The following is a 20,808-nucleotide window of genomic DNA, read 5'->3' as shown; positions in this document are numbered from 1 at the left end:
CTCAACAATTGAAAGAAATGACCTTTAATATGCACTATATCATGGCTGAATCTCCCAAAATTATTTTAGAGAGGAAAAGCAGTCAGGTAAATAATTAATATATATTGTATAATGCATTTATAAAACATTGTAGGAAATGCAAACTTATGTATAGCGACAAAAGTAGATTAGTAGCTGATTTGTGTGGAAGAAGTGAGGAATAGGAGAACAAAATACAAAAAGCCACAGAAAAATATTTGGGAGTGATGGATATATTCATTATCTTGATGATAGTAAAGGTTTCATGGATGTATATGTAAGTCACAACTTACCAAATTATATGCATTAAATATACATGGATTATTGTATGTCAATTATACCTCAATATGGTTGTTTATTTTTTTAATGAAATGTAGGATTGCTGCATGTACTCTTATCTATTTTCCATGATGTTCATACATTTCTATCTTTCATTCCAGATTAAATATATTCTGTAACTAATTCATTCACTAAGCCAATTGGCTACTAATTTTATACTATTCTACTCTCAGGATAGAAAAAAAATTGTCAGAGAAAAAAGTTGAGTAATAAGTCGAACTTCTTTTGTTTTAATTAACTCCTAATTTCTTCTAATGCTTTAGAGTGTCAATAGAATATTTATACTTAAAATTTAAGAAAATTGAGACTTTCAAAAACATTAAAACTAAAGACTGTCAAGAAATGCTTGTCTATCATCGTTCTAGAAGAATTTTGTTGTTCTCTTGAGACTATAAGACAGGAGTTTCCTTCCTTCCTTCCTTCCTTCCTTCCTTCCTTCCTTCCTTCCATCCTTCCTTCCTTCCTTCCTTTCTTTCTTTCTTTTTAAACAGCTCTGCCCCTGACTTTCCAAGTTGAGCTATGTACTTTGGGGTAGTTTGGTTCACACAAAAAAGGACTATATATTCTCTGTAATTACAGATGAAGCAGAACATTCCCATGATTGGGTTCTATAGTTAGTATAAAAGGAGAACTGCAAATCAAATTTAGCATAACACTTAATTACCCATACTACATTTCCCAAGTTTCTTTGTCATTTTTCAAGAGCTTCCAATGTAGGCAGTGATGGATAATATAAGTGATTTATCCTCTTCTGTTTTCCTAAGTTATTTAACTAACATTATAGAAGAATGCACCATATTATAGACACATATTCAATTTAAAAGAACACAGGAAATTCTTTAGCTTCTTTTCTCTTGATATCACTAATTTTGAAATGATTTTTCCTTTTAATGTCTAAATTTATAAGCTGGTTTCTTCCACTAATTCAATCAAAGTGAACTTGACAGAGAGTGGTCAAATTAATTCTTTTGTGTAACATCATAATTTTGTTTAAAAATTCCAATCCTGTATAAAATAACAGAGCAAATGGGTTTTCTTGAAGAATACACTTATGGCATACCTATCTGTAATCAGCTGCATGAACCAAATAGACAACAAAACAAAACAAAAAAGGGATTATTGTCTGTTTTTTTTAAAATCTTCTTTTAAGAATATGCTCAAAAGCAGAGTAGAAATTGTAGAGAATATCATTCTCAACTCTCATCACTCTATTTTGACTTAATGAGCCATATCAGGTGGTGAGGAGTATAAATGTGGAAATGCTTAGAAGGGAGCAGCATTGTGTATGTGAAAGAGAACGGGGTTGATTAGATTACTCAAACATGTGTATGGCGTGTACAGTTCCTGTACTAACATTCAGTTCCTGGGATTTTGTCTGGCTCTTTCATTTTTACTTTGGCCAAAAATAAACCCTGTGTGGTATATCTGTTCTCATTAACCATTTTACTTATCTCCTGATTGGAGTCTTAGGAAATGCTGCTTATACAAAAACAATATTGTAGCTGGTGAGTGAGTGGATAGAACTCACATAATCAAAAGAAATAACATTTTATGTACTCCATCTAAAAAACCATGCTTGTAAACTAGAATTTATCATATTTTTATTATATTTTATGAAACCAGAAATCCTTTTTTTCTTCGAAGTATTCTGAGGGCCATTTCAATAGCCCATACATATTTTCTTCAGTTATGCCATTATCAAATAAAGTTAAAGGATAATTCTCAGTCTTTGAATGATAAAAGGGAAAGTTGTTTTTCTTATTTTTTTATTATTGCTTTGAAATGGTTATTATGTATTTCCTCCCATTAAAATTATTATTTTTTATTACTGTTTCATGATGTCAGATGTTTCCATCTATTGGTATGCCCATGATGGTTTTAAGTGAGCTAATGAAGCATAGAGAGGAAAATATCAATTCATTGTATAAGAATCCTACAGAGGGTAAAAAACTACAATAGGAATTTATCAGTAGAACTAGAATTTTGAATTGCTACAAATCAGATGTGTTCCTTAGCATATAGAACTTACCTGAAGAAAAAAGAAAAGCCTGAGTCTTCTAGTAGAAAGTAAATTTCTGTATCTCACTTCACAAATTACAAATTTGTGTCACATTTAATAACATGTATTCTTTAAAAGAAATTTATCATTCTAAAGTGTAATTTTCATTTAGTTTCTATATTATTGCTTTCTTATATAATTAATATTTAACAGGTGATAAATTTATAAGCAAAACCATATTTATAATCATTTTATTTTTAAATCATCAGATAAGCAATGGTAATAATATTGATTTAAAATTTTTATTAGAACTTTTGGAAAAGTGTCTATTATTCATAACTTGTTTCTGTTAGAAATCAATGGTACTAACCACCTTCACCATGTATCAGGGACATGAAGTGCTTTACATATCTTCATAATCCCCAATAAACCATGTATTAACCCTCTTTCTTGGTGAGGAAGGAATTTGAAGCCCAGAGACAACTTAAGTAATTTACGAAAGATCACAATTTAGTCAAAGTTGAAATTACAAAGCAAAGTGTATATCTATAATTTCCAAGTTTATACTCTTTCCTCTGAATTCCACATTATATAAAGAAATTATTTGACAGCATGAAAATTGGTCTCTGATAGTGTAATTTAATCTTCAGAATACCTGAAAATATGTATTTGGTGATGAGAAGAATATAGCTATGTTACCTCAAATTATACTATGTTAGAATAATGCACAGGAATGGAAGGTTATTTTGCACTGAAACAAAGTACACAGCCTCACTGTTTTGGGGCAATTTGCTTGATATAAATGCAGTATTCTCAGTACAATGAATTCAAAGATGCTGTTCACATCCCATGCAACCACTAGATTTTTATTGTATTAAATATATTTGAAACCATTGGAATGATATAGTCAGTCAGATATTTGGCAGTAAAGGACTTTAATCTGTAGTTTCCTTCTTCAACTAAAATTGGAAAATTTCAAATAAAATCCTTTGTAGATTATTCAGTTAGTGGAATATATAGGTAAAATCCTAATTGTTTTCCTGCTTATTCAAAACTACTGTTTATCTGCTTTAAAGACGAACTTGCACTTATAATATCTATTAATTTAAAAATATTTAAGATGTGATTTACATATCTGTAACCCATCAAAAGAAACCAAAACAACATTTTTGACAGCTGAGTTTATAACTACTATAGAACAAGTTTAAAAATAAGCTGACATCCTATCTCAGAACATCCCAAGATAGGAAAGGAAATTTTATTCCCATGTTAAAGTAATATTTCATTATTATTTGCTAAAAAAAAATGGGACATTCTCTTTTCCAAGGGACCATAAAATAGGAAATAGACAGCATAGACTACTGAAAAATTCTGACTCTTAGACCCTGCTTCCTGCAGGGAGGCGTATTCTTACCCTGCAATGTGCCTGACCCCTCACAATTGCACTAGGGTCAGAGATAGTTAAGAAAACAGAAAACAAATGGAATAAGAAGTGTAGAATGAGCTTGGGGGGAGTGTGTACCTTTAAACCCTAAGGCATTCTGTTCTGTTAGTGGATTTCGTGTGCTGCCAATCAATCATGCCAGCTGGCATGGTTATAGGTTACGCCTGATGATCTGTTTTCACAGATCCTAAGAGAATTCTAGCTATAAAAGGACCTGCTCCTCCTCACCAAGAGGTATAAAAAGTAAACTGACATAAAAATACATACATATATATATATATATATATATATATATATATATATATATATCCTTGTGGATTTAATTTAAGCAGTTATCAGCATAAGAACACTATTTTGCTATTTCACTAAGCCTTGTTCAAAATATTTCACACACAGTGAAACACTGAAGTTTAAGACTTTGGATTATCTCTTTAGAGAACATCTATAGAAAAAGAAAAACTGATTTGCTTAGGCTTTCCCAAGGGTATCACTTCAGTGATGTTCATTGCTAGCTGCATTCCATTACAACATCAAACTCTATCACCCAGGTTCGGATTTCAGAAGTAAGATGATAAAGTTGCAGCTCCAGAACACTGTTGATTTAAAGCAAATCCAAGCAGTTGGTTTATTAGAATACTATTAGTCATTTTCCCTTCTAACAACATTGTACTAACGGGATCTCCCCATATTTTAATAAAAGGAATATGTCAAGAGTCTTTAGAAAAATTGCTTTGTACAATTTGAAAAAATGGTATTTTGTTTACACTAAGCATCCATTTTTCATTTCTCTCTTCCCGTGGGAGCTAACATAAATCAAAACATCTCAAATGTTTTTAATTTCAGTGTGAGATCAGCAGCTGTTCCCCAGAACTGCAGTTGCCACAAAAGAGGGATTTTTGTGAGTCACAAGTCAGATAGACAATGGAGCAAGATCTGGTTACATACCATGATACTTACTGTGCATATGCCCATTAGGGTTCATAATAACAAAGAATTGTGTTTACTTAAACTCACAGTTTTGCAAAACTCAAACAGTTATGTAATTGTCCCTATAGCACTGTGAATCATGGTGGTGGAGAAATGTAATCAATTAGTGACAAGCTCTTTTGATGTCCTCTATAGTGGGTTGACATAACAAATGACCCATTGAAGAGCACTGAGCTAAACTAGACTGTTTAAAAGGAAATTGAGTCCAAGTGAATATTTCCAACAGTTTATTTTGAATGTTTATACTTTATGCAGTTCCTAAAAATGTGTGATTATGCTATCTTCTCTTTCCAAAGGAAAGAAGTAAATGAGAGAGTTTCATCTGAATACCCACCATATCTTTTGTTTTAATAAAGAATTCATAATGCAAACTTATTAAAGCAAAAGCATAACTGAGAATTAGACTTTGGGGTTTTGTGAATCTTCAAAATTAAAGTTACCTTCAAGGATTATGGTAACATTTGCAATTACTCTGTTGTAAAGTTATAACTTAAAAACCTAGTTTCCATGACATTAAAAGTACTGAGAAGAAGAATTTGTAGTGCTTTCTGTTTTACAGTTATAACCCTTTTTTAAATATAAATATCAATATAGATATCTTGGAAAAGCTACAAAAGGTTAAGAAGCAAAAAAGCTAAGAGACATGGTTCTTAGTGATTCTAGCATTTTGTTTCTGTGCCCCCATTAAAATGGTCTCTTTCAAAAGAGCCTGATCTGACTCTGTGGTCCGTATATTAAACTTCAGGTAGACATTTTGCCAGGAACTAAATTAGTGTTGCTTTTAATTATTTTAAAGCAACGTGAATCTGCATGATTTCTTGTACAGGATGGAGCAAGCTAGATCCAACAGAACCTGATGGACATCATGTTACCTCAGTGATGTTCCTTTTTTTTTCTCTAGAAACAAAATGGCATCTGAAAATTGCAAATCTTCTGTAGTCTTCACGAAGAATGTTACCATTAATCATTTAACTCTATTGTATCTAGCAGTTGGTTCACATGTCCTATTATAAATATGAAGTTATGTAAAAGATGGTTCCTTTTCATATATTGTATTCTTTAAGGAAAACAGATCATTGATGTATTATTGAGTTTCATTTTGAGGTAACAAATAAGGGTATCTGTATCAGAACTCATGTACCTTATGCAGTTCTCTTATTATTATTATTTTTTGTCTTTTAACATAGCTTGATAGGAGGGACATTTCCGCTCCTCTACCCACATAGAATGAGTTTTAAAATATGAATTCATTCTTCTATATGATTGCCTAAAACTAGGCCTGATGTTAGTAATGGCTACTGGATTTGCAGGTGTGGGTGTCATATCTCCTACCAGTTGTTACATCTATATATGTACACATTACCCCAAACTTTTTTAGTTTTAAAAAGGTAAATTTATGATTTAGACATTTGCAATTTTTGTTTCACCTTTATTTAAATTCACCAAATCAACCGTCTTTAGAGTTTAGTTATTTGTTTATTTTATTATTATTTTGGGAGAGTGGTACAAAAAGGATTCTACCACATTAAAAGAGTCAAACTGTTTTCATTTTTTCTTCTAAATCAGGTTGATATGTCTGTTATTTTATTGGTGGTTGTAAATAACAATATAGAAGGTAGATAAACAAACTTACAGGGGATGATTTTTTTTTTTTTGAGAGAGAGAGAGAGAGAGAGAATTTTTTTTAATATTTATTGTTTAGTTTTCGGTGGACACAACATCTTTGTTTGTATGTGGTGCTGAGGATTGAACCTGGGCCGCACACATGCCAGGCGAGCGCGCTACCACTTGAGCCACATCACCAGCCCCAGGGATGATTTTTTTAATCATAGGCCTACCTATTCATTCATTCATTCATTTATTCAACTTTCTCTTCAACAACTATTGGTGTGTCAAGCACTTTTCAAGGCATCAGCATAAAAAGGGATGGCCAGGACAAAATTATCTGAACTCTTCTTCATCACAGTTTTGAATTTTAGCTTTTAAAAATAATGATTTGTTATTTCTGCAATTCTGAGCCAACAACATAAAAATCAGGAGTCAACTCTTCTTCACCAATATCATCTTTTCAATGCTGACAAGTATCTTTGTCCTTCTTCTGTTGGAAATTAAAAGCTTTCTTGATTCTATATGGAAAATATACTATCATTTGCAGGAATATGTATAATTTGAGATAATCTAGTCAGCTTCAACTTGTAGTAATCTTTCTGGAAGTTTATGGCAATGTGTCAAAAGTGATCAGAAATCACACAAATACAAGAGTAAGATATTTACGATATTTCAATAAACCTGGCACAATGCTAGACACTGACCATGGAAGTATAATTGAAACAGCCTTTGTCCTTGAGGCCTGCCTCTTCACTGAAAGGTCCTGGGGCACAGGGATGAAGCAAAGTATATACTCACAGAGAATACCACATCTGCTAAGTGTTATAACACTTGTTGAAGGAGTACCAAATCTTTAAGAAACCAGAGGAAACATATATAAAAATATATAAACATATATAAAGGGGTGGCCTTATGAGGATTTTGAAAGACATACCAGGCAATCATGGAGAGTGTCTAGCATGTCAAGGAAATAATGTGGGGGCTGGGGGTGAAGCTCAGTGGTAGAGTGCTTGCCTGTATTTGCAATGCCCTTGATTCAATCCCCAGCACTGAAAAGAGAGAGAAAGAAAGAGAAAGAGGTAGGCAGGAAGGAAGTAGAGAAGAAGCAAACCAGAAAGAAAGGAAGAAAGAACAAACTAGAGAATATCACTGTAAAATGTAGAGGGAGGTAGAAGATGAGACTGACTTGGGTTATACTGTAAAAATTCTAGTATACTATAATTAGATGCCAACATGGTGAAAATGTCTATCATAGAAAACTCAAAAGAAAGCAACTATGGAGAAATTCAAAGCATTGCTAAGCATTGTGGTGTGATTGGAAGAATAAGGTTTGGTTTGTCAAGGGCTCAATTTTCATTTTGAAGAAAATTAGTAACCAAAACGGAATAACAAACCAACATACTGGGGACAAGATTTCGATAAGATGGAATGGAGTCACGTGTCAGGTTTCAAACACAGTTTTAGGCTCACAATTTTTTACCACTCGAAGGCCATAGTCATGGATAGCTTTTCAACATGTGTATTGAAATCCCTAGGACATCAGCAGGAGATTGTGGGAAAAAAAGAGTTCAATGTCCTTTGGGAAGGTGGGGAGAGACCAAGAGGGAATCAGATGACAGCTCTGGGAAAAAGCAGCAAATGTGGATGTGGCTCAGAAAAGAAAAATATTTGGGGGTGAAAGTGGAAAGGTAATATGTTAGAAATAGAAACACAGAACAAAAATAATGTAGACCCTACCTCCCAATCCCAAGAACCTAGGCATATAAAGATTGAATCGCTCCTTGTTTAAGAAGGTTAAACAAGGAGTGATTCAATAGACCAGATAGAGGCTGGTCTTATCTAATGGTAAGATAAAGACAGCATTCTAGGGGAAGCCTGAAGACATGTATAAGTAGGTGTGTTCATAGAAGACAGGGGTGTCCAGAGGACACCATGAATAGGCAGGGTGGACCCTGAAGTAAAAGGCAAACAGAAGAAACTGTGTTGCATAATACGAGAATTTTACTGAAATTAAACAGACCTGATGTTGAAGAAATAAAAGAAAGATACTCAAGCATATTAGCAATTAGATCTTACAAGACTGCAAGTATAAAGAAGGCAAATAACTAGATATGGAAAGAAGGAACAGGGAGAAAACTTCATAGTTGGATATTCCATTAGAATTTTAGAGATAAATTCTTTTGGTCTTTTTGTTAATGTGTATATACAGAGAATCCATTTAACTATTCAAATTGCATCTTTTCCGGTCAATGGGAATTGATAAAACCTCAGCCTATGTAAAATGACACCCTGTTTATCCCAATGCCTTTTGGTAAGGGGAAGTCTTTTCACTCTAACAAAATATGTTATTTGGTTAACACGTCATAGAACGAAGATTCAATCTGTGGTACTAGAAATATTCTTGCTGTAGTCACAATAATTATTCTTTCCATGTTATTTCGGCTTTCCATTGAATGTATATGATTTTAACCAGGAGAATTGGGAGACAGTGAAAAGATAAATAAAGTATCTCAGCTGATGAACATTAAGTTGAGTGCCAGAGTAACACCCAGATCAAATGCAAGCTTACACCTCCCTCGGTGGGAGGAGCCAGTACCAGTCTGAAAGTCTTGAGGAGGACAGTGCAACAGGGAAATGTTTTTCTAAAGGGAAATTATGAAGATGTCATTGGTTTTAAGGTTCCACTGATGAAACCCTCAGAACAAATCTGATTTCAGACCTCTCTGTCTCTCTCACACACATGAACACCCCTATGTATTTTGACCAAGTGATGTGCTATTTTATTCTTTTAATACTAATCACCATGACCTTTATTAAATTCTGGACCAAAACAAATAATAATATATTTTATCTGCTTTTTAATAGAGTCTTGATAGTGAGACAAGTTATGCTATCATCAGTATTCATTGTCTAATTTATCTTTTATTATTTTAATAAAAAAAGAGCATTTTACTATACTCTTGTACTTCCACCATAGGAAGCACTAAAATTTTCCCTAGAAATTTTTCAAATAATCTCACCTAGATTTATATTAAATATTCTAGATATTTCTAACTGTTCCTTTTCCCTAAAATATTTACACTTACATACAGAATAAAACACTCTGAGAGCAAATCACAATTTGGATTTTATTTTATTTATGTTATTTTATTTCAGCAGCATTGACTGTCCTTGTCAAAATTTAATATTTTTTCCAAAAGGGCTAAAAGATTAAAAAGCATTTCCTCTGGGTGTAATAAAATGGTTCTACTATACTAATGAGAAAAACAACACATATTCTTTTTTATTTGGGTTCTTCTCACTTTGAGTGCTATCAAAAATGAGTAGAAAATGGGGGGAAAGGTGGAGACATAAAAGGACAATAACAGGTGAGAAGAAACAAAATACTCAATGTTAACAATAAAAGTATATATTGGCACAGAATGCTGAAGGTCATTTTCTGGGCAGCTGCAGAATACTGAGGGAATCTGGTCCAATAACAGGGCTTTTGAATGAAAGGAGAGATTGATTGTTCAACAGGGTTTCTGCATCTGGCCTCCTTGATTTCAAACATTTCCAGATTTCTACCGAGATTGCAACTGTGCGAACTCTATGCTGAGGTTTGTAATTAGGAAAACACAAGTCCTTAGCAACACATACAGACACATTGAAATAAATTGTAAGTTGAAATATTCTGAAGTAAGAATGCCAATGTTTGGTTGAAATGTTGGGTTATGTTTCCTTACTTTCTTTAGTCACTGTAACTGTGGCTTATGCTTTAAAGTTGGAAGTATTGTCTTTAAATTTAACATCAGGAGTTATGATACTTCATCAAAACAAGTCATTCAGAAAAGAATAAAAAAACTGAGGTCATTCAAATGGATTTCCTTAGTTTCAGAAGTGGAGTAATAATAGTAAATTACAAGTGTCAGGGGAATTGTACTCTCAGGACTTCTAAACTTTCACTGGAAAAAAGGAAATGGTGGGGTTTATTTGTATTATTATCAGGTGCAAAGTTTGAAAATTGAGGATGATTGGATTTTTAAACTTCTATGGGAAATACTTAGAAATCTTAAAAAATAAACTCAACTAACTTTTTCTATGTAGTTAGCTGAATCCTTAAGAAAGTTGCTATCTAAGATTACTTGTGTCATATTACACACACACTAGAGATCTGAGTGTTGTTCACTCTCATTTTTAAAGGACCCGGATGTTCTCATTTATGTGTATCTGAATTTAGTTCAAATCAACGTTATATATATAAAATGACTACATAAAAAGAGACAAAAATATTATGGCAAAGAGTTGTAATTGTCACACCCTATAAATTAAAACCTAAATAAACAAAACAGAAATATCATTATCAAATATTAGCATGTTTAATTTACTTTCCATTTGTTTTGGAATTGAGCAAGCACAGTGAAGTGAGGTAGGCAGAAATAAAAACTGGTGAATGATGAAGCTGAAGAAAATAAACAAGTAAAGAAGGGAAGTGTAACAGAATTGTAGTTCACAAACCTAGGAATAAAGTATGTTAAATTGGAGTTTTGGTGTTGCCACCTTTATATTTACTAGAGAGGATAAAATGTCTGAAGATGAGGGTAACTAGTCACTGTGTTTCTCATTTCTCTAATGCCTGTAAACACACTTGCAAACCAAAATGCAAATGAATACATAATATGATCTCTCAATATGTTTGTGATAGCATTTTTCAATATCTTCATCAACATGGAAATATAAAGTCAAAGAAAATAATGGAGAATTACAGAGTTTGCATGTGTCAAGTGGTGACATGGGACTTCATATCCTGTGCCATCTGTGATTTATACTAGGCTTGTTACCTTGGCAATAGCCAAAGCAGAGAGATTGATTAGTTATGCTATCAGATTGAGTGTCAGCATTCTAGACACAGGACAGTGGATATGCCCTCAATGAAGAGCAAAACTACATGAACCCCAAATGTTTCCAAATATAGAAATTTTTACGTGTATAATTTAATTCAGATGTTGAAGTCTAATATGCATCCTCTTCAACAACCTAAAGAATTTAGTGTTACCATTGCATGATGTCATAATTCTAAATTTTTTATAGGATCCAGTGACTCATTCTCATTGTACTCTGGAAATTTCCCAAAATTGACATGCCAAAGGATATATTTGGATAATGATGTCACCACTTTGTATGCAAAAAATGATAGAGGAATTTTTGGAAAAATACCTTGTGTCTTGAATTCATCATAATTGAACTTTATGTACCAAGTATAAAATGGTTTATACCTATCTTTAAAAGTCCGGTGGACTTGAAAAATAATATACCATATAATGAAATCCTTATGTTATCTGGTATTTATAAAATGAATATCAACTATAATTACTTTCTGTGGAGGTCTGAGTTTTATTATTATTCCAGTCACTCTATGTTCATTATAAATACATACATGTACATGTATCTTCATACATTCAGCATTCGTTTTAAAATCACACAAATTTCCTATTTAGAAATGCTCCTCAGGATTCTAAAGTCCATTCATTTATCATATTTTCTCTCAGTTCCTCCGAGCAAACACATAGGAGATTAAATGCAGTTGAGTAATTTTAAGGTTAGTGGGTATGGGAGTCCAAGGGGTTTTACTTATGAGTAAATGATTTTCCACTCTTTTGTTGTTGGACTTGATTTTCATCTGCTTCTGTGTGGCATTTAATACAGGGAAAATTTTTAGCACCTTTAGTCAAATGGAGTATGACTGCCTTTTAAAAAACTATTCAAAATTTGAACAAAGTGGAGAAAATGGTTATGAGACTGTAGTGGGGACTGTATATTAGGGATGACATCAGTTTTTGCAAACAATTTAATGTGAAAGTTGAAAGGGTTTTTTTTGTTGTTGCTGTTCATAAAGAAATAAATAAGCACTTTTTTTTCAACTAAGGCCAGTAAGAGTTTAAAGAATACATTGGTGGGTATCTACTGTATCCATTAACTATGATAGTATACAGCAATTATTTTGGAGCATGTGCATTGATTCAGTTCTTTGACTCGTGACTAACTTGCTTATTAATGACTTTATGATAAAATATTAATGACTTACAAGTTTATACATAGCTGACATCTAATTGACTTGCCAATATCCAAATAATGCACAGGAAATTGGTTTATTTTTCCCACCGACTTATCATATTTTATTGTTGTGTTTTATCTTTCTTTCACCTTATCTATCCTTCCTTGCTTTTTATTTCATGCAGTTATGTTTTCCAGTGTTAACATTTTAAGTGTAACCCCTTATGAGTAATGAAGTTTATTTACCTATCTTCCCTCTAAGATCTAATATATTAAATTTACTTTATCTGACTTCTTGGAATTCTAGGACTTATATGTGTTAGGTTATTGAGAGACACAAGGGTTTAATGGTCTTTGCAAAATATTACTCAATTTCCTGTATCCTCTCCCTTAGGATGAATTTCACAAAACTTCTGCAGAGCTAAGGAAAAAAAAATTAGAGCTTTGATATGTCTCCTTGGTCCTGCTTCCTCTTTTATTGCACAGCTTCCTTGAATAGTCCCATGGTCAAGAATTTTTTTGTGCCTCTGGGTACCAGGCAAGTCATGACCATGATGGGACAGATAACATTCCTTACATTGCTAATTTTAGGCTCATATTGAGTGTATGGTTAAAATGAAATTCTAGCATTCTGGATTGAAAGGGCTATTCTATGTGAAGTAACTCTATAACCTTTGACTTATTTAGTAATGCTTTGGGAAATTACAATTATATACAGTTGCAGGCAATATGTTAAGAAAAACATTGCAGAGGTTGGTTTGTTTTCCATGATTTCACATTCTTCCATGGGGGCTGTAGATTTTAAGTCAAGTGAGTGTGAGATTTAATAACTCTTCCTGCTCCTTGCTGTTTTTTATAGCTAAAATATTGCCTTTGAATAGTTTCAATCAGTTAGCCATATAGACTTTTGAATAAATGTTTTTAAATAACATTTTGATTTATAAATCATGAGGAATGTTAAAATAATTTTCAGTGTGTTCAGTTATTCAACTGTACCTATTGTAATTGTCTAAAATAAAAAGGAACTAGTGAGTCTAGTTTACACGTAATTTTAACATGGGAATAACATGAAGCGAACTGATGTGGTCAATGTATGACTAAAGTCTTCTTTCAGACTTGTTTTCTCACCTGTTCTGTATGTTTTGAATAATTAAATTAACTTACAAGTAGCATTTAATCCCTCTTATTTATAGTTTCACTTTTCATCACTTTCTGTTAGCAGTAATGATTCACTATTTAGGATAATTAATCAATAATTTAGGATATTAACCAATAGCTGTGTCATTAAATTTGTTTTAGGGACAATCCCTCAGCCCCCATCTAATAGAGAAAGCCTTGAAGGTGCAGCTAAGTGGTTTGCTAGATTTTGCTAATTTTGCATTCATCTTGATGTTATTTTTGATGTGTGCTTTAATGTAAAATTACACTTTCAAAACTTGATTGCTACTCTCAATACACATTTTTGGAGTAAAAATTTTATAAGAATTACTAAAATTGAGACATAATTTAATATTGTGTACAACAAAATATTTTTACTATAAGAATATATAGTTTTTAAATAATATAGAATAGGTCCTCTATAGCCATGCTCTTTCAAATGAGGCGTTTAAGAAATACTTTGTTGTCATATAACTTTTGAGCAGTGATTCTATGTACCAAGAAGAAATGACACATATATTAAATAATGACTTAAGATATTCTCCCAGAACATTCATATATCTAGAACAACAAATTGGGTAAACGTAATAAACATATTTCTTTCAAATTTTGCCATATATTTGCATATCATATGAAAAATCCCACAAGAATTCCAGAGTTCTCCTTGATATCCATTTTTGAAAACGAGTAGAAAGCCAATTTAGAGTTAGCAGACTGAATGGGAACATGGTACAGATAATAGCAGTTCTGAAGATGTCTTAACTATAAAACCTAAACCTATCAATAATTGAATCAGGCCTGAAAATATTTAATATGTCAACCTGTGTTGTTTGATTTAATCAATACTATTAGGACACTGAAATAGAAATATCTGAATGACACAATGTTAATTCCTCAGACCCACGAAAGGAAATAGAATTTTTAAAATCTAAAAGGGAATTACAGATTCCCTTGCATGATTGAGGAACATACCTGTTCACTGAGTATGAAGAGTTGTTTAGAATTATCCTGAAGCATATTCAAATGTGTCACTCAATTTATATACGTAAAAATAGGCACATATGCAGGATGCACAATTTTCCCAAAATCTTTTTCCCTTCTTGGTTAGTTGTATAAGTTTCCCTTGCAAAATAATACGAAAATATTCTAATCAACCTGGACTTCTCATACATGTTTAACTACACTTTTAATTTTTAGTGAACAATTCTCTGTGCTTCACTGGTATCTTTCACAGGCTCTATGGTCTTAGGGTTTTAAATTATGGGAAGACTATTTACGTCATGTCCACATGACTGTTCTTTCACCCTGTTTCTCCCTTTTACTAACTGAATGATAGGTGTATTTGCCTGCCAGCCATACCCTCTTGAGGCATATTAGCAAAACCTCAACCTATCTAAAATCAATGCCTTTCTTATGTCATATCTCAGATAATAGTGAAACATTCACCTAATTCTGCAAGCTCAGAGCCTGAAATTCTTCCCAGACTTCTTCTTGTGCCTCGTCCCACAGATCTAATCAGTGAAAAGCTCTGCACAATTTACCGGATAAATGATTTTCAAATACGTTCCTTATCATCCACTTCTCCTGTCACTTCCCCTGTTCACACTCTCATCCTGTCTTACTCGGGCATTGTTCTCACAGTTTCCCACCATGAAAACTACAACAGCAGGAGTTTATCTGTCTCATTCAAACTTTTATCTTGAAAGTCCTTTACTCTATTCACCTTTACAGGACCTTCAAAACAAGTTTTCATCATCCACAGAAATGGCTCTCTGAATAACTATATTGACCTCAATGTCTGGGTTCCCAAAGCATTATCAAGATTATTTTTTCCTAGCACATCCCACATTTCATCAAATTTTCCACTTCATGTATCTGTTCCTGTCCCCAGACCACCAGCTCCTTTACAATGCTATTTCTTGTTCACCTTTGTATTTCCACCACAAGTGCAACATCAAACACAATATTTTATTCACGTTAATACCTAGAACTGTGTCATACATATAGAAATATATCAAAAATATTTAACTTAATTGACTTCAAACATATTACCATGTCTTCTTTGTTATTTCCAAGGCTGTTTCCTCATCTGCAAAATAGGCTGTCATTATTTTAATTAAAATGCATAGCAGTGAAGATGTTAATGAGCTATATTTCTGGTATTACTAATTAAGTAAAAACTTAATGCAATTTTATATTTAATTAAAAATAATATATTGAACACAGATTATAATGAAAAATCTTTTATGTTGCTTGGAATGCCTCCCCTAGGCTTGCATTGTTTTTCATAGTCACTTCACCTATTGCATTTTTAATTTTTCCAAATTTGAATAAGATTTTAAAATGTATTCCCATCACCTGATAGAGAATATATGAACTGGAAAAATTATTTTAGCAAACTTAAAAAAAATGAACTTTTATTTTCAAATGACTATATTGATTTTTCTGAATTCTTTATTTGGAGGCTAATTCTATTATCCTCAAACTTCAATAGATGAAGTGGATAAAGAAAATGTGGTATATACACACAATGGAATATTACTCAGCCATAAAGAAGAATAAAATTATGGCATTTCCCAGTAATGGATGGAACTAGAAAGTATCATCCTAAATGAAATAAGCCAATCTCCAAAAACCAAAGGCCAAATGTTCTTTCTGATGTGGATGCTAACACATAAATAAGGGTTGGGGAGGGAAGAATAGAAGTTCATTGGATTAGACAAAGGGATATGAAGGGAAGGGAATATGGATAGGATTATATAAGACAGTAGAATGAATCAGATACTAAGATTATTCTTAGTATTAATATGATAAGATCATGTCCCAGTGCAGTATGCTAAAATCCTCTTATAAACTTTCCAATGCTCATACATGAATATACCACCAGTGAATCTCCACATCATGTATAACAACAAGAATGGAATCCTAATTAGAATAAGTTAAATGCCATGCATGCGTAATATGTCAAAATGCACTCTACTATTATGTGTATCTAAAAAGAACAAATAAAAAATAAAAATAAAAAACAGTATATTTTCCTTCAATTAAAGTTTAAAACTCCAGCAGCATCAGTTTAAGCTTCTTAAACATAAAAACTTATTATCCATTATTGTGTTCACATCTGTTTTTGAAAAGAGTAACTACAAAGGAAATTCCATATTTATAATCTATCATTCAGTGTATCATTTTATTGTTTGAAACATTGTCTAAGAGATTGCAATTTAAGAAGAAAATTAAAATGAAAGGGCAAAAAATGTAGTGTTAAGATACAAGGAAATCTTGACTCTTTATTTCTAGATTAATCCTAGTTTAAACTATGATCCCTGCCCTCAAATAGTTATAGTTAGTTGTGTTTCATATGCCTTCTCTGTTGATCCTCTCTGTATGGAAATTAGTATTCAGGGATTTTCTACAAACATGTCTACACTCTGCTTTAAGTGTGTTATATTTTTAGCATGTAGTTTCTACACAATCTCTAGAGTCCTTAATCTCATTATTATACTCACTACTCTAATGTCTTTCTTTCTCATTGGCTAATGACTGTTGGATACAAAGATCTTATATATCCCAAAGTTCTTCTTTTCCTATGCTTTCAATATTTTTATTCTTTTCTGAGAATATAATAAAATGCATGTCACATTAGAGGTGCTCAATAAATATTTTTATATTTTATACAACCATTATATTATTAACTCTGATGTTTCATATGTTATAAATATTATGAAAATCTTTCCAGGTCCAAGTAAAACTAGTAAAAAAAATAGTAAAAAAAATACATCCATAAGTACACATATGCCACCTTGGTCTCACTAGTTTCAAGTCAAAATTCTGATCTCTAAATTCTCTTGTACTGTGATAACACTAATCTCCCTTCATGGCAACCATTGACTTGGAACTGAGGAGAAAAACTGCCTATCTACCTTTAGATAGAACAGACATACCTGAGTTTTACATAGCTCTTAGTGAACCACTATACAAACATGTAACTATCCCGTTATTAATGTTTGACACTTATTGTTAAATTTATTCCTTACCTAGACATACCACTTGGACATACCAAGATTGTTCTTAGTATTAATGATAAGATCATGTCCCTGTGCAGTATGCTAAAATCCTCTTATAAAATAAAAATGAAAACTCTCTTTAGTAATTTTAAATTCGGTAAAATCCTATATTTGTGTGTGTGTGCGTGTGTGTGTGTGTATGTGTCTGAGAGAGAGAGAGAGAGAGAGAGAGAGAGAGAGAGAGAGAGAGAGAATGAGAGAGAGAACGCATCATGTTTACAACCTATGCAAATTCCCCTAGGATCATCCCTGGGCTTTGTCACTTTTCATGCCCTGGTAGATGCTTATTCACCTAAAGGGAAGCAAAATAGAAAATGAGCTGCCACGTGTTTTATAACTCAGCATCAGACACTCTGTATCATGAGCAATTTATTTCTTCCCTAGCAATTTTTACTACAAGTGATTTTCAGATAACCACTCTTTTAGGAAACAATTCAAATATATCCAAATGTGTACTACTTAAAACAACTCTGTTTACACCTGCCCAACAGTGGTGGACTGAAATATTCATTGGAACACATCAGATTTGGACTATAGGATTTGGGGTTGGAAGCGGCTCTTTCAGTCTCTGTTTGTAGGAGTTGTTTTGATCTTGAGCCTTGTGCCAGAGTAAACACATCTGTAGCTCATATTCCACAGTATCTTGGGGAAAAACAGTCTCAAATTTTGTTAAAATACAGTGTTAATTACGTTTTTAGCTTCCATGTATTCCTCTGAGATTTTACAGATACATTTTTAATTTTCAGCAAAATCTTGAAGCTTGCCTTTAAGAAACCAGAGAGATGCAAAAGAATGAGCCCCAATAAATGTTTGATGAATCAGTTTTCTGAGTCATTACATTATTGACATGGATTTCATAAATGAAATTGTTCTAACTAAATCAGGCTGCTAGCTCTATAAATATTCTCACTTTTGTCTCCAAACAGTAAAAACCTACACTACTTCTGTTATTTAACCATATTATACAAAGGAAGTCTAAAAGAAAATTGCAAAGTGGTTATATGGTACATGTAAAATGAATTTTACACTTTCATTCATTAAAATATAGGATTACTCTGAGATAGGCGCCATGCTAAATGCTTAAAATCCTAAAATGAAGATCACATTAATCCTCTTCTCTAGGAAAAATTATATAGAGGAGTAGAACTCCTTACATTATTTCCATTCATATTTTAAGAACATTACATTTCTCTGAGTAAATCCAAATCCAGAAAATTTAAATACTATAATCACATACATTTTATATTTAATTTTCAGTGTCAATCTCTTTACATAATTTTCTTTGTCTAGGGAAGAAAATTTCATCTCCTAATGAAGGTCTAGATTATTACCGGATAAATATAATTATTTTGAAGGTGGTCAGTGTTACAAAAAAATGTGAACTACAGAGAATGTTATAGTTCATATTTGAAAGAATAAGAGCTAATGTTATACAATCTTTTCATTAGGAAATAGTTGACATATACAAAAATATTCAAAAGGTAATATAATAGATATATGTGTAGACAGGTAGTTATTTTAGAATCAGAATAGCATCCCTTTGGTCTATACTTAAAACCCAGCTCATCTAATTCCCTCTGCTGTGGTGTCTGTGATAAGATAATACAGATACCATTGGTCAGGCAAAGTGATGTGAGTTTAGGGACCAAGGATTGCTGGAAGAGTTCAGTTCTGAGATTATCTAAACCCAATGAAGGAGGCAAAGGCAAGTGAGTAACACAAACTTCTCAGAATACATTGCCATGAATCAAATCCAAAAGGCACCTTGAACTTGAGTCAAACATAAGCCTAAGACCAAAGGAGAAATTCGACACCATAATGGTGTCTCTAAAGTCATACAACTCAAAACCATCAAATCAGCTGATTTGGTCAAACCACACTGTTAATATCTTCATCAAGTGGCACCAAAAGATGAAAGACCCAGAAAAAGCCAGGATTTCATGAATATGTATATTTTGGGGGAGGGTGCTATTTTTTATTTTGGCTTTTTTCTTTTCTTTTTCCCATGCTAAGAATCAAACTCAGGACCTTAAGCATGTTAGGTAAGCACTATGCCTAATTTAGTGAGCTATAACCCTAGCCCTCACAAAGAGTTAAACAAAATTTTTCCTTATATTAAAAGAAATAAAATTTTGGAGCCCTTTAAATTTTATTTTCAATGCAATTTCAAACATAAGTAATAAAGGTGTGGTATCATAGTTATGCATTTGTTTTGTTTAAACCCAGATTTTTTGGTGTGTATGGACAGGAATATGATGAACATGATGGAATTTGTTTTATGGCTTATCTTCAATATAAGTGAAGGGTGGAATTTCTCTTAGAACTCAAAGTCACTAGAAAGTAGCCTTGCCATAGTGTCCCTATAATTATTGTTCTTTACCCACATTCATCATTAAGAAAAAAAATACACTCAAAAGTAACTATTTTTATTCTCAATTTATGGACATGATTAGACATCAGTGAATGATTAGAATAATTTAACCTGAAATCTGATTCTCTTGAACATGACAAATGAATCTTATAATTTGCTTAAATTCTTAAATTAATGGGTAATGTTCATCAGAATTTTCTGCTTTGCTAATTTTCCCGTTCCTATATCATGCCAAAAAAGAAACAAAGTTAGTTTGAATTGAATATTATATTCAAAATAATAGTAAACAGTACAGAAAGATTATGAAGTTACAGGTGTTACTATAATTAGCAATAAGAAAAAAAACAAATAGTAGGACATTAGATCTTCAAAGCAGATCAACACTAGAACTCTCTAAAGTCATGCTCCTTATAGATGGGTTGATGGTTTGCCTCAGAACAGTGATATATATATAGGAAATAAAAGCTTCAAGTAGATTAATATTATACCTGTAGTGTTCATAAGTGAGATGGGTCTTTTCAAACAAAATATTTAAATTGATTCAACAAAGACATGGCAAATAAACAAAGATTGATTGAACACACAATATTCCCACCATTGTCCTCCCACTTCCCCAGGGTCTAGTCCACCTCAGCAGTCTCCAACTGTTCCTCCACATTCCAAGTATGGTGGATACTGGGTAAGACAGGAAAGCTTCAGTGGACTTTGGTCTATTTTAAGACCTCTAAAAACCAAAAGAAATATCTTGGTTGAATCGAGGTCATCTTATTTTTAGAAGCCACTTTCT

The sequence above is a fragment of the Spermophilus citellus genome (genome assembly GCF_964194105.1).
Source record: "Spermophilus citellus genome assembly, chromosome: 12".
NCBI lineage: Eukaryota > Metazoa > Chordata > Mammalia > Rodentia > Sciuridae > Spermophilus > Spermophilus citellus.
This window is presented reverse-complemented; position numbering follows the sequence as displayed.